Source organism: Onychostoma macrolepis, chromosome 22 (genome assembly GCF_012432095.1).
Source record: "Onychostoma macrolepis isolate SWU-2019 chromosome 22, ASM1243209v1, whole genome shotgun sequence".
Classification (NCBI taxonomy): domain Eukaryota; kingdom Metazoa; phylum Chordata; class Actinopteri; order Cypriniformes; family Cyprinidae; genus Onychostoma; species Onychostoma macrolepis.
The window spans coordinates 30,892,297-30,908,474 of record NC_081176.1 but is presented as its reverse complement, the minus strand read 5'-3'; positions in this window follow the sequence as shown (position 1 = coordinate 30,908,474).

The following is a 16,178-nucleotide window of genomic DNA, read 5'->3' as shown; positions in this document are numbered from 1 at the left end:
ATTTTTTTTTTTCTTGAAGCCTCCCCAGTCGACAGCATTGTACATTTTGAATGTTTTCCTTATTCCTTGGATTCCTTGGATTACCTTGAGAGACAATTTTAAAACCTTTGGTTTAAACTAATCTTGTTCCTGGAGATCTACCTTCCTGCAAAGTTCAGCTCCAGCCTTAATAAAACAAACAAGAACCAGCTAATTAAGATCTTCAAGAGCACTTTACAGACAGGTGTGTTTGATCAGGATTGGAGCTGAACACTGCAGGAAGGTAGATCTCCAGGAACAGGACTGAGCACACCTGGTTTAAACTGTATGTAGCTGAAAATACAGTAGTCTAAGAAAAAATTATAATAACTGTTTTGTTGAATATAGTTATTCAACAAATAAATGTAGTTATTCAACAATATAGTTATTCAACAAACTTCAAAAAATAAATAAATAATAATAATAATAATGCTCTGTACCCATACATTTGTTTTTTTTATATTTCAGGACAGTGAGACCAGAATTGGCAAGAAAAAAAAATCTGAGCCATATTCCCTTTGTATCAGCAACTTCCTGATGAGTTAAATTTAAAAAAAGAAAATAATTGGTTTCTATTACAATTCATATTTCTACAACTTTTTTGGCTTTTGCCAAGGTACTTTTTCCATGTTATGTTTTCTGATTTAGTTGTAGTATTTATTAGTAGATGTATAGAGTAGTATGATAGTTTTATTGCAAAGAAGTGCAGCTAGTTTACCAAAAACTAAAATTGTAACAGGGCGAATGAGACGTGAGACATGCAGATCCATTTGCAGGCTTTTATTAGACAGTGACGTGGTCATAACAGGCATGGTTCAAACAGTGGCAAACAGGTATAACACAGGCAAGACCAAGAGTAAATCCTAAGGGAAGTGTGGGTGTACAATCGGCAAACAATATCCAGAGGGCTTGAGAAGAGGGGTAGTCCAATACCATGAGCAATAGTCCAGGCGATGTACAAACAGAGTCCGAATGGCAAGATAAGGGTTAATCCAAGATACACAGGCAGGAATCAGGAAACAGGAAACAAGGCAACGCAACATGAAAAGACTAAACTAACTAGAACTGGAGACTAGACTCAGTAAAGCAGCTATCACTCGGTGAGAGATAAACGCAGAACAATATTATAGACTAAACAGAAAAGCTCGGTAAGGCAGCTAACACTAGGAGAGTGCTAAACGCTAGAACAATACTCGGCGATCTGAGCAGGAACTGAGTGCATGTTATATGGTGTGTGTAATAGCTTTCAGGTGAGCGTGTGATTGGTACAGCTGTGTGCAATCAGTGCAATGGAACATGGGAAATGTAGTCCAGGGTGATGTGTAACAGATTGTGTGGTGTGAAAGTCAATGTAATGTATATTTGTTATCTTATTAAAAATGCACTGGTAACTACACACTGTATGTTATTCATAATTGTTTCTGTCTATAGTCCTGGAGAACTGACAAATGCATTGTATGCTGCATTCTAGATTCAAGAAACTATTTTTTTTTTTTTTTTTCTTACATTTTCACATGCTTATAATGACAACAAACCTGTCATTGACTGTGACTGTTACATGTAGCTTTTCTTCTCCTTGCAGAATAACATGCAGAATCTTGTTGATATTTCAAGTGCCCATATTCTAACTAACTAACAATTTTGGCTATTTTTTAAATTACAAGTTTTAATTTCTCTGCGATAGACTATGAGAACATTAAGTGGTTGCACATACTGTAGATTGACACTGGGATTTTTGGCAATCACATTTATGTATCACCAAGTCAACTCTGAGAGAAGTCCTATCAGACGGTAATTGTTTCTCATGTGAACATATGTAAAAATGTATTTACATGGCACCTCAGTTATAACTCATGGATTTGATGCTTTATTCACAGTGGAGAAGCAAGATGTGTGATCATGTGAACCTAGATCATAATGCACTGCTGACATGGCCAGTCGCATTGTTGTCTGCTATTAATAAAATGTCATATGCTTGAAATAATAAATAAATTTAAATGTAATAATATACGATTCATTATTTATTTAAATATCTGGTTTAAAAATAGGAAAATAGACCCACTATTAGTTGAAATGGATTTCTTGATGGTTGAAATTTTATCTCTCAAAATAATGGGTGTCATTAAAAATGTGGAGATTAGCAGAAATAAGTTAATGCAACCTCTTATTAACACGAGGTAAACAAAGCTGCTTGGTTTACATTTTTATGTATGTAATTGTAGGCCTATACATATTTTAAAGTTGTATTGTATACCTATTGCTGCCATAATAATGACCCATTTCAAATGTTTACATGCTTTCTGGTCTTTTTGTTCTTAACAGCACCAAATCGTTGTGGTGGAGCAGTTATGAAATATTGTTCTTGTAAATACTTTCTAGCATTTCAGTATTTTTTTTTTCTTCAGTAATTAATATGCAGGTGTAACCCCCCTTTAGCAGGGAGGGTTATATAAATATAAACCAGTTGGATGCAAAGTTCATGTATAATGCCCAATTTATAATAGCCATATAGGTTATTAGTGAAAAATAAGTTAACAGAACAATATTCTGTTAAGATTCATACTGTTAAATGTTTTACTATGCATCTTGTACAAAGAGCTTGTAAAAATGCGTGTCCCCTTTAAGAGATTGCATGAAACCCTAAGGGTTGGTTGATATGTACTTGAACTAAAACGTGGTTTTCGCTATCAAGTTCGATTGATTCCTATTTGATTGGATGTTTATTAGTTAAGGCCCGCCTCCAATATAGGGAAGTCTGACGTGATTGGTTTATCCATAAAATCTAAAAAAGAGAGAGCGGAGGCGAGAGAAGATAAGAGAAGTGGTGTGAAAACAGGTTGGTTCTGATCAAACCCTACCGTGAAAAACCGAGTTAAATATAGTCATTTCAGAAAGCTCTTTTTGTGGTGTTTAAGTGTAAGATTATACACAAGAACTGGGTTAACCATTTATTTTGATTTGTTCACGGGTGGATTACATTGAGGCCTGTGTGTGGATACCGCGATTTTTCAGTTTGAAAGGTTGTAGATTTGTTATATTGTTCATCGTGCTGTTTAAGTGAAACCGTCATTCAACATGGGAAGTGTAAGTGGAGATCAGATAGCCCTGTGGAGCCATCGGAAGCGCTCACAGGTCCTCTGATAGCGAGAGACTGTAGGAGCCACAACCGGATAGCACGCCCAGCCACCGGGAGTGTTGGGTGTTCCTCCGGCCTCGAGGGACCGACGGCTGTTGGTGAGGCACGTGCGAGCCGGGCTGGGTGAAGATCGAGACCGCGGATGGAATACAGGTACTGCTTAATGATTTTGTTTTAGCTCCCGGAAGAGTGAAGAGGCCAGTTTGCATTTTAAAGGTCACTACGCACCCAAGCAACGAATCAGGCCTGCATCGGGGTTGGATTTGAGTGTGTTTATAGTGTGAGTGGGCCCACTGTTTATATGCTGTTTATTGAAATAGTATATTAAGTTTACAGTTACAGTTCATAAAAGGTGAAACGTGTTATTTGGATACTAGTGTTATATAAGTGCACTAAGCAGTGAGTGAAGTAAGTGGATGTAATATTTCACTGGAAATTCATATACTGTGATACAGGGAGTGTACACCTGGTGCCTCCTTACTGGGAAATAGAACGGTGTAAATCTTGTAAATTTGGGATATTTCCCTAAGCGATTCTCTGAGTATTCTAATCTGTGTAATACTGGTTTACCAGTATTGAGTATTAATACCTGTACTTATTCATATTGAAAGTACCATTTGGTTATTACTAATATATATCCGCTGAATATTCATATCTGATCTTATACCATCCTAAATATATATAGATATAATTATATATTGTACTTTTTGTTATTTTATTTTTTTATTCTGTTTAGTAAATAAATCACTTTGTTTGGATACGTGTTTCATATTAGTTATTTAGGAAACTAACATCCCTCTAAAAACTTGGTATCAGGGTTGGGGCTTAAACGTATAGCCGAGAGACACCAATTAAAAGAACCCAGAGCTCCACCTTGTAGAACTTAGGTCAGGACATACCTAGGAGGGCAGGGGCGCTACATAAAGTGGGGGCTCGTCCGGGATCATCTTTCCCTCCCTGGTACCTTTCAGAAGAGAGAAATAAACATGTGTCAATACCCCTTGATCCCTGAGAAGAAAACCTGACAGTTTGTGCACTTACTTGTTTCTTGTTGAAATATGTCTAGCAGAAGTAACCCTCCTCTTCAAAGCGAACTTGCTGACTGGTGCAGAGAGGCTGGGATTGACCTTGCTCATGCCCTGCTGCTAACAAGTGTACCCAGATCGACTGAGATTGCACGCATTGAAGAAGTAGCTGAGAGTGTGAAAGCTTTTGAAAGAGTGCGCGTTCGAGACACAAGATGTGAAGCCTCTCCAACTACCCTACTCGTGCTTTGTGAATGCAGAGAGGCTGTAGACCCCACACGCTGCCCTATAGAACTGAAACCCACCGATGATGAGACCTGGATGATACTTACGGGTGTTGAAAGAGTCCCAACCAGTACTGTTCCGGCCGGATTTGCTGACAAGCTCTCCCAGTTTCTTCAGGATGAAGGGAAGTCCATGACCGATCTACAAGCACTGTTTCCTCCACTGAGTGCAAGTCCCAGTTCCCCTGAGTCAATCATCCGTGCAGTGGGGGAGATCCTAGAGAAAACAGTAAGACCACCAAGTGATAGCGAAGTGAAGTGAAAACGCACACCCACCAAATTTCCTGAGCCTGTTGAATGAGATTCGGGAGGCTGAAGAAATGGAAGTCACTCGACGAAAGTCACCGCTACTGCAAAACCCATACACTTGCAGGACGAGGGGAATAACTGTCCCGCGTTTGGGCGAGAACTAAAAGCTGAAATTCAAGAACTGAGGAATCAGCTAAACAGTGACCACTCGAATAGCTTACCAGCGTCTTCCATGATGCTAGAATCCAGAACCAAGCTACGACAAACAAGCCCCTCAGAACAAAAAGAAGTAACAAAGGATTCTGAAGTTCAGTCTTTGAGAAAGGAAGTACTTCAGCTGCAACAACAGCTAGCAGTAATGAGTGTCGGTTCAAGTAGTTCAGCTAGTCATGTCCCGTTACCCCAACCGCATGCTTCAGGCCCGCTGAGACCCAAGCTCTCAAGGAACACGGAAGATTACTTTTGCTACCGGTGTGGGGAAGACGGACACATTTCTACAAAGTGTCAAGCACCTGAGAATACCACCCAGGTGATCACTAAATTAATCCATTCATTGCGGAAAGCAAAAGGATTGAGGAGTGATCCAAACCGCAGCAACCCGTCTGGAGAGCAAGCCTGTTTTTCTAAAATCAGTCATGTGCACACCAGTGAGCCAAATGGTCTGCCCAAGGGACTAATTGGACCAGCCTCAACCGTAGAGGTGAAGATAGGTGGCCATCCGTGCCATGCTCTGTGGGACAGCGGGTCTCAAGTTACCATTGTCTTCGAATCCTGGTACTCCCGAAACCTACCCGATGTGCCCGTCCATCCCCTGGCTGGATTATCCATCTGGGGTCTTAGCTCATACAGTTACCCCTACCAAGGATACATTGTCGTAGATGTTACCTTCCCTGTAACTCTAACTGGTGCCAAAGAGACCGTATCCATCCTTGCCTTAGTCTGCTCAGACCCCCAAGGCCCGACACAATTCCCCGTAATCATTGGAACCAATGCCAGCTTCTTTCAACGACTGACAGCATATAATGGGACTACTAATGGAAAAAACAGTGCCCATTCGCTGAGACTTCAGACAACCCCAGTCAGTCTTTTACCTCAAAGTGGACACACTTCTGCAGCAGAGCGACCTGAAGGCAAAGTGATATGGGAAGGCCCAGGAACATTCAAAGTTCCCTCACGAGGGGAGCGGTATGCCTTATGCAAAGTCGCGTCTGATAAACCCTTGTGGAAAGATATCTTTCTCATTGAAGCATCCACTGTAGATCCACTTTCTTCGGGACTGTTTGTTTCCCCAGTAGTAATGCCTTCGTCAGCTGTGGATGTGAATAACCTCAGAGTCCTGATTCACAATGAGACAAGCAAAGATCTCTCAATTCCAGCGGGTACAGTAATTGCCCATGTATTCCCTACGAACACAGTTACAGTGGCGCACGACATTCCAGAATCCAAGGGACCACTTAATCCAGAGTTATTCAACTTTGGGGAGGCCCCAATACCTGCTACCTGGGAGAAGAGACTACGTTTGAAGTTGGCAGAGCGAAGTAACGTGTTCTCTACCGAGGAATGGGATGTAGGCTTAGCTAAAGATGTCACCCACCAGATCAGACTGAGTGATCCTCGCCCCTTCCGAGAACGTTCACGACGCATTGCCCCAGCCGACATTGATGATGTAAGACGCCACCTTAAAGATCTTCTAGCGGCAGGCATCATGCAGGAGTCCCGAAGTCCGTATGCGTCACCGATTGTGATAGCTCGAAAAAAAAATGGTGCCGTTCGAATGTGCATTGATTATCGGACCTTAACACTAGAAGCGCCAGAATTCCAAAACTACTAGAACAGCCGTGAGCGGTCATTTTGACCGCTATATTATAAACTCTATAATCTCTAAATAAATTGCCCAAATGAGAGATTAATGTATTAACTGTGTTAGGATATCTTTAAAAAAAACAAATAACACCAACATATAGACTTTTTATTTAGTTAAAAATGATAATTATAAATTTAGAAATATTCGCATCATTTCATAGTAAAATGTAATTATTGCATATTCAGTATTTCTCTGTATTTATTTTACATAACTCAGAACAACAAAATAACATTTAAAATGATCTATTTGATTATGATTTTTTTTTTTTACAACATTTATGATACATTATAACACAGAACATAAGCTGGAAACAAGCAGCTCTAAAGTTAAAAAGAGTCACGAACGAAGTTTGGAACCATAAAACAATTACGCTACAAATTTTATATTAAATAAATATATCTATATCATGCTCGGCTATTTAAGATTCACAGTCAACACAAGTTACTTCTGTTCTTCTCACAATTTCCACACACGGGTTTGTGGCATTTGCAACAGGTGTCGCGCGTTTTATTTTGTTTGCAGATTCTCCGCACCTGGCACTGTCTCCGTTTTGGTGTCAGTTGCGGGGGTTGATTGTGCTTTTGGTTGGGACCTTGTGTCAACTGCGATGCTGCCATTTTTTAAAAGGCAATAATAATTTGTAGTCCAAGAATTTGTATTTATAATCAAATGAGCATATGCTAATAGTACTGGAGACGCTGACAGAGACAATAAACCGCGGGAAAGAACAATAGAATCGCGCGAGATTTAAAGCGGTCAATATGACCGTTATGGCTTTAATAGGTAGAAATGCTCATATTTTTTTTGCCTTTTATGTAATTTATATAAAATCTATTGTAAGTAAAAATAGAAACACTTTTAGGAAAAGTAACAAACCAGCAAGATTGTATTTTTTTATTCAACAAAGTTATTGTACATATACATTTCAAAACGGTCATTTTGACCGTCATGGCAGTTCTAGTGTTAAACAGCCGCACTATACCAGACCAATACGTCACTCCACGAATTGACGATGCCTTAGATTGTTTGACTGGTAGCCGATGGTTGTCCGTCCTAGACCTACGAAGCGGCTATTATCAAATAGCTATGTCCGCTGAAGACCGAGAAAAGACTGCCTTTATATGTCCGCTGGGGTTCTACCAATTTCAACGTATGCCACAAGGCATCACTGGGGCCCCAGCGACATTTCAGAGACTCATGGAGAGGGTGGTAGGCGACATGCACCTTCTACAGGTAATCGTCTACCTTGACGACATTATAGTCTTTGGCAGGACACTCGAAGAACATGAGGAGTGACTAATGAATGTTCTGGATCGCCTGGAGGAATGGGGGCTAAAAGTCTCTATAGACAAGTGCCAGTTTTGTCAGCCACAGGTCAAATACGTGGGGCATATTGTTTCGGCTGCAGGTATAGCTCCAGATCCAGAGAAAGTGTCAGCCGTAACTCGGTGGGAAGAGCCAACCGACCTGAAATCCCTACGGTCTTTCCTGGGATTACGCACAGGCTTTCTCTACCAAAGACCAGAGGGCAGTCACGGTGGCCAAAGTCCTGGTGGAAAAATTCTTTGTACACTATGGACTGCCGTCACGCGTTCACTCTGATCAGGGTCGAGATTTCGAATGCCGACTGATAAGAGAACTCTTAGGAATGCTGGGAATCCGAAAATCGAGGACGACACCTTATCACCCCCAAGGTGATCCGCAACCAGAACGCTTTAACCGTACCCTTCTCTCAATGCTCGGTACTCTGGATCCGGCTAATAAGAGTGAGTACATCCCGCAGCTTGTACACGCCTATAACTGTACAAAGAACGAGGCGACGGGCTACTCCCCTTATCATCTCCTCTTCGGGCGAGAGGCTCGACTGCCCATCGACGTGTGTTTCGGTACCTCCCCTGATAATCAGAGAGGAGTCGATCACTTGCAGTACGTAGAGAGAATGAAGAAAGATCTTCAGCAGGCATATCAGTTAGCGGCTGAGACTTCCCTGAAGGTTCATCAACGAAACAAAAGGCTTTATGATCAAAAAGTGAAACCACAAGCGTTGGCAGGTGGAGACCGAGTCCTCATCCGAAACCTTGCCTTGACAGGAAAGCAGAAACTTCAAAACCGATGGAACTCTTTACCGTATGTGGTCATTGAGAAGTTTAAAGACTTACCCGTCTATAAACTGAGGCCAGAGAGAGGAATGGGTGGAATAAGGACCCTTCACAGAGACCACCTGTAACCATTGGAGACAAGGTGAGGTTCTCGAAGCCTGGAGACTCCAACCAACTTGTACAGCCATCAAAACAAGAGCCCAAACAGGTAAACGACGACATAGGAAACAGAACAAAGATAGTGTTGATCAGATTGACTGTGAAAGCCAAGAACTTTCAGAGAGTGAGAATGATGATCTCTGCTTTTACCGCCCCGCAAAGATCAGCTACCAAAGGCCGACATCACCTCCACGTGCCTTGGAACCTGAAACTGTACCTCTTGAAGGTGTCCCAGAGATTATTCCGGAGTATGCAGGGAGAGAGGATCCGACAGAAAATGATCCCCGAGAGATCCTTAATCTGCTTCTGGAAGTTGAGCAGGATCTGAGTTTAGAAGGGGGAGAAGATGACACAATGAATGCACCCCCTGACGAACCTATACCTATGGTGTGTCGAAAATCTCAGAGAGAAATAAGGCCAGTGATTAAGCTGAGTTATGACGAAACTAGGACATCCAGCTGAAAGGCCTTTAACTTTGGTCCATCGAGGCATGGTCGTACACATTGAAGAGCCGTCCAAGACAAAGAAGGTCTGTCATACTGTATGGTGTCACCCAATAGCCCAATGCCCCCAGTGTGTTCCCACAAACCCCTGCCCTACTGTTAGAACAGTAATTAAGTCCTAACAAATATGTTTAGTCTCATGAGGGCATGAGAAGTTAGAAGAGGGAGGGTGTAACCCCCCTTGAGCAGGGAGGGTTATATAAATATAAACCAGTTGGATGCAAAGTAAGTGTTCATGTATAATGCCCAATTTATAATAGCCATATAGGTTATTAGTGAAAAATAAGTTAACAGAACAATATTCTGTAAAGATTCATACTGTTAAATGTTTTACTATGCATCTTGTACAAAGAGCTTGTAAAAATGCGTGTCCCCTTTAAGAGATTGCATGAAACTCTAAGGGTTGGTTGATATGTACTTGAACTAAAACGTGGTTTTCGCTATCAAGTTCGATTGATTCCTATTTGATTGGATGTTTATTAGTTAAGGCCCGCCTCCAATATAGGGAAGTCTGACGTGATTGGTTTATCCATAAAATCTAAAAAAGAGAGAGCGGAGGCGAGAGAAGATAAGAGAAGTGGTGTGAAAACAGGTTGGTTCTGATCAAACCCTACCGTGAAAAACCGGAAAAACAAACTCGAGTTAAATATAGTCATTTCAGAAAGCTCTTTTGGTGGTGTTTAAGTGTAAGATTATACACAAGAACTGGATTAACTATTTCTTTTGATTTGTTCACGGGTGGATTACATTGAGGCCTGTGTGTGGATACCGCGATTTTTCAGTTTGAAAGGTTGTAGATTTGTTATATTGTTCATCGTGCTGTTTAAGTGAAACCGTCATTCAACGTGGGAAGTGTAAGAGGAGATCAGATAGCCCTGTGGAGCCACCGGAAGCGCTCACAGGTCCTCTGATAGCGAGAGACTGTAGGAGCCACAACCGGATAGCACGCCTAGCCACCGGGAGTGTTGGGTGTTCCTCCGGCCTCGAGGGACCGACGGCTGTTGGTGAGGCACGTGCGAGCCGGGCTGGGTGAAGATCAAGACCGCGGATGGAATACAGGTACTGCTTAATGATTTTGTTTTAGCTCCCGGAAGAGTGAAGAGGCCAGTTTGCATTTTAAAGGTCACTACGCACCCAAGCAACGAATCAGGCCTGCATCGGGGTTGGATTTGAGTGTGTTTATAGTGTGAGTGGGCCCACTGTTTATATGCTGTTTATTGAAATAGTATATTAAGTTTACAGTTACAGTTCATAAAAGGTGAAACGTGTTATTTGGATACTAGTGTTATATAAGTGCACTAGGTAGTGAGTGAAGTAAGTGGATGTAATATTTCACTGGAAATTCATATACTGTGATACAGGGAGTGTACACCTGGTGCCTCCTTACTGGGAAATAGAACGGTGTAAATCTTGTAAATTTGGGATATTTCCCTAAGCAATTCTCTGAGTATTCTAATCTGTGTAATACTGGTTTACCAGTATTGAGTATTAATACCTGTACTTATTCATATTGAAAGTACCATTTGGTTATTACTAATATATATCTGCTGAATATTCATATCTAATCTTATACCATCCTAAATATATATAGATATAATTATATATTGTACTTTTTGTTATTTTATTTTTTTATTCTGTTTAGTAAATAAATCACTTTGTTTGGATACGTGTTTCATATTAGTTATTTAGGAAACTAACATCTCTCTAAAAACTTGGTATCAGGGTTGGGGCTTAAACGTATAGTCGAGAGACACCAATTAAAAGAACCCGGTGCTCCACCTTGTAGAACTTAGATCAGGACATACCTAGGAGGGCAGGGGCGCTACACATGCAAAGTACAACAGTTAGTATATGGTGTTAAAATGGTGGTAGAAAAGGATTTAAACAGTTAAAAGGATAGTTCACCCAAAAATGAAAATTTGATGTTTATGTGCTTACCCCCAGGGCATCCAAGATGTAGGTGACTTTGTTTCTTCAGTAGAACACAAACGAAGATTTTTAACTCAAACCGTTGCAGTCTGTCAGTCCTATAATGCAAGTCAATGGGCACACAATCTTTGAGTGTAAAAAAAGCATGCACAGACAAATCCAAATTAAACCCTGCGGCTCATGACGATACACTGATGTCCTAAGACACGAAATGATCGGTTTGTGCGAGAAACTGAACAGTATTTTTATCATTTTTTACCTCTAATACACCACTATGTCCAACTGCCCTGAGCGCATGCATGGCATCCAGTGCATGACGTCTGTATGTGCTCTGGCGTACTTTACGCAAGCGCCGGAAATGATCTGTCGCGAATATATGTAACTCATTGTTTACACAGTGCACATAGATTGTGGGTATGACGGCTAATCAAAATGGTAATTACTTGCGCTTATCTTGATTTTTCAAACTGACTTAAACCTAAAAGATTACGTTTGCTCGCGCGAACTCATCCAGGAGTGTTGACTTTTCAAATTGCAGAAACTACGCCAGAGCACATACAGACGTCACGCACCGGATGCCATGCACGCACTCAGGGCAGTTGGACATAGTGGTGTATTAGAGGTAAAAAATAATTAAAAATATTGCATATAGGCCTATTTTAAATGTTTTTGTTTACTAAAACAGCTGTTATTAAATCTGACATACAGCAAATATTATTATTAATGTGCTTTAGTGCGTATTTAAGCAATAGGTTATATGTTATAAATGTTAATTTTCTCTGCAACATTTTTATTTATACTTTTATATATAGGCTATATGCACAAATTAAATTACTGGTTTTATGGCTAAATCCTTTAAAAAGAACCAGGAATCACTGTGCCTACTGATTTTAGATTTTTAGTAATTATTATAGACTTTAATAAATAAAAAAAATATTAATCACAGAGAAGGTCTCTTTTACTCATTAAAAGTGCTCACGTACCTATTGCACAGATTTACAGCTCTGAGTGATTTAATATTCGATAGTTATGCAGGTCTATATGGGTACAATGATCGAGTGTTAATAAACTGAATCTAAATTCATCCCGTACACAGATTATAACACACACACACAATGAGGGTGTGGATACATAAATAACTGGATTTTTAATATCTGAAGTCATGTACAATTATTTACTATAAGATAGGAACCTTTAAAAACTGTAAGAGAATCAATATAGGCTCAAATATTTTATTATATAAACAAGGAAACATTGAGCTTGCCATGAAAACATTTTATTAGCACTTTATAACCTACAAGATTGTGACGCATTGAGCAACGATAACTCATCTCTTTAAACAACAACAAAAAATGGTTGTGCTTTAAAACGTAAAATCAGCTGCTTATGTTCGTGTTTGTCCATCTCTAAAATAGCCTACAGTAAATTATCATAAATTGAGTATAAAATCCCAATTTAGTGCTGATCCGCGGCCTGCCGATCCTCAAGGAAATATGAATGAAGCGCTATTCAGCCTGAAGAACCCGGAGGTGCTGTCATCAAGAATTAATTTGTAAACAATGACTTCATCTGACTAAAATTACCATGGTTACTAAACAGATAATAAATAAGATAGGCCTATGATTCCAGAGTTAGCAGATAATATTTCTGTAATATGGCAAAATTAAATACAAAATCGTACACAAAGGAATGTGCATGCTCGGGTCTTCACCAATAAGATTTGCCGTGTTATAAACCAATGGAATTGGGAGTGGGCGGAGCGACACATGTGGCCCCGCCCCAATCGTCCAGATTGCACTCTGGAGTACTTCTATATATTCTGGAAATATACAGAAATTGAATAAAGTTATCAAACACAAAATTCTAAACTAAATGCAGATAAATACTTACAACTATATAAAAGTTTTTGATTTCCTCTTTTTTCTTTTATTCTTGATGAACAGACATCACAGCAGCTGGTTATTAGGTCGTTTTGGTTGCTATTTCTTTAAGAGCTGTCACTGCTGAACTTCACGCAGATCTGACACGCATCGTATTTTCTCTCAACTCTACCTTTTCTGACCCATTTCAGTCTCTTCTAATGAGCTGACGAGTTGAATCAAGTGTGTTAGATAAGGGAGACAGTGCTGGGATGTAGAGGGCTGCATTGGGTTTGGGCTCCCGTGGGACCCAACTCAAATCTCATGGGAGCGGGCGGTTTTACCTTTGCTGCGGGCGGGAGTGGGCGGTCAGAAAATTTTGCGGGAGACCCGCAGGAAATGGTGGGATTTGGCTTGCAATAGAAGTCAACACATGAAGTTGAGAAGAAAATTAAAGCGGCTGTTTACATGACATAAGCAAAGCAAGGCAAGTCAGACATCTGGAAACAATTCTCAATTGTCACGGGAAAAAATGGGAAAGAATTAAACTTCGTAAGCTGCTATTTTTGTTTTAACGGTTAATATTTTATAACGGTAATAAAAAATACCCAATGTTTTTGTCACGTGTGGTGCTTTGGTTTAGCATTATTTCATCTTATTTAAACACAATCATGTTTAAAGCCTGTTATTCTGGATGTTAACTTATTTAGTTTGAGTATTTGTGTACATTTTTCACAAGCTGTGAGAGAAAGTCCGCGGGAGCGGGCGGGAGTGGACACAAACATTGCGGGCGGGAGTGAAACACGCAGGTTGCGAGAGCTGGCGATCCTGGTCAGAAATTCAGCGGGAGCGGGCGGGTGCGGGTTTAAGAAAACAGTCCCGAGCACGGCTGCCTGACGCTGAAGTGAAGCTGGAGCGCGCGTCTGAAACGTTTCCGGATTGATGTGATCGTAAAGACGTTCTGCGACTGAATAAATGCACTTCATGTCAAGAAAAAACAGACAGAAACAGCAATTATGAGTGGGGTGGCCAACCCTGCGTTAACGGCGTTAAATAATTTTAACGGGTTAAACTGAAAAAATTAATCGCCTGCGTTAACGCGCTAATTTTGACAGCATTAATATATATATAAGAATGAACAATGGTTAGGTCATAGAGGATAGCACATAGTATACTAAAAATAACAGTAATATGAATATTGAGTACTCCTGCCCTGAGAGCAGCGCATAGTTCAGTAAAAATAACAGTAATATGAATATTGAGTATTCCTGCCCTGAGAGTAGTGCTAATGCTAATGCTAATGCTAACTGACTGATGAAATGCCACAGAGATTTTAATGAGTTCTGTTGTCACTCATATCGGTTTCAAAGACGGTAGCATGTTTTACTCCAGTTACCTCATTAGCAGCTTTGGTGCGATCGACAGATGAAGCAGTCTTATGAAAATGCATACTAGGTTATATGATATATTTAGTCGATGATTATTTGTTCTGTGCATGATTGTTCGCTAATTATCCCACTAAACATTAGAGACTTTTATTTTTTTCATGAAAATACATGGTAAATTCACTCACCTTGCAATAAATGCCTCCCACAAAGCCTCAGTCATCTGTCTGAAGTATTCCCTCCACACGTTCAAATTTCCTGACCCTTTGTACAGCCAAATTAATTATAGGTACACTCTTAAAAATAAAGGTGCTTCATGATGCCATAAAGAACCTTTAACATCTAAAGAACCTTTCTGTTTCACAAAAGGTTCTTTGTGGCGAAAGAAGGTTCTTCAGATTATAAAAAGGTAAGAAAGAGACGGTTCTTTAAAGAACCTTTGACAGAATGGTTCTTTGTGGAACCAAAAATGATTCTTCTATGGCATCGCTGCGAAGAACCTTTTAAGCACCTTTATTTTTAAGAGTGTAGGACATTGAAAATTTGGCAATTAGTTGTTTTAGTAATGTAAATTATCTACATAAAAAAATTATGAGCTCAAACTTTGCCTTTGCATTGTCTGCAAAAAGTGAGATGTCACACCCAGGCAAAAGGCACACTTCCACATTATCAATATTTGGTTGCTGATCACCATTTACAAAATCGTTATAGTAACACCTGCATAAAATCTAGTGATCATGGGTTGTCTCATAGGCTATTGCATATAGTTGTCACACCCCAGAACTGTTTTTGTTGTGTTTTCATCCCTTGGAGTATGCTGTTGAGTTCAGCTCAACTCACTGTACTGGATCAGGGGAAAATTACCATTGCCCTGTTGACATCCCAGACACCACTGGACTGTGCTGGAGGGAGGCAATCATCTGGTGTCTGGAGACAGTCTACCCCCGATCCAGAACACAGCCAGACCCAGAACCCAGCCCACCATCACCCCACAGCACGGAGCATAAGCCTGAGCCTACCGCTGATGGAGAGCTGACACCCGCCGCGAACGACAAGCCATTGCTAGAGAGAGTGACAGAGCCGAGGGACACAGAGCTAGAGCTTGACACGTCAGACCAGGTGCGAGAGCCGGCAACTGTGCACGTGATGGTGGATGAGACAGTGGAGAGCGAGGGCATGGGAGCAGAGCCCCGCCCACTGAGGGTGAGCTGAGGAAGGACTTGGGAGATTTAATATACATTTTTTCTGATGTACCCATTCTTCTGTCATCATCTGCCTGTCATGTTACGGCCATGGAGGCCATTTATGAACTCCCTGTCTGTCCTGAACTGTCAGCCTGTCGTGAATTACCTGTCTGCCCCGTCGCAACTACTGAGGTTGTGCCCCAACTATCTGTCTGCCCTGATCTGTCTGCCTGTATTACAACGACCATGGAGTTCGTTCCCCTGTCGCTGGCATTCCTGATGCTGGGAGTGGCCTTGTGGTGTGTGGGGGCAGCACACACCATTCCTCAAGCCCCCTGAACATTCTGAACTCCCACCCAGCCTCCTTCTCCCACCACCTCTGCACCAGTCCTCACCATCACCACTGCTGTGTCCTGGCAGCCCCTCTGCTCACCCTCAGCCCACCATCTGTGAAGTGGGATCGCTGCGGGTCTGCCAGTCTGCA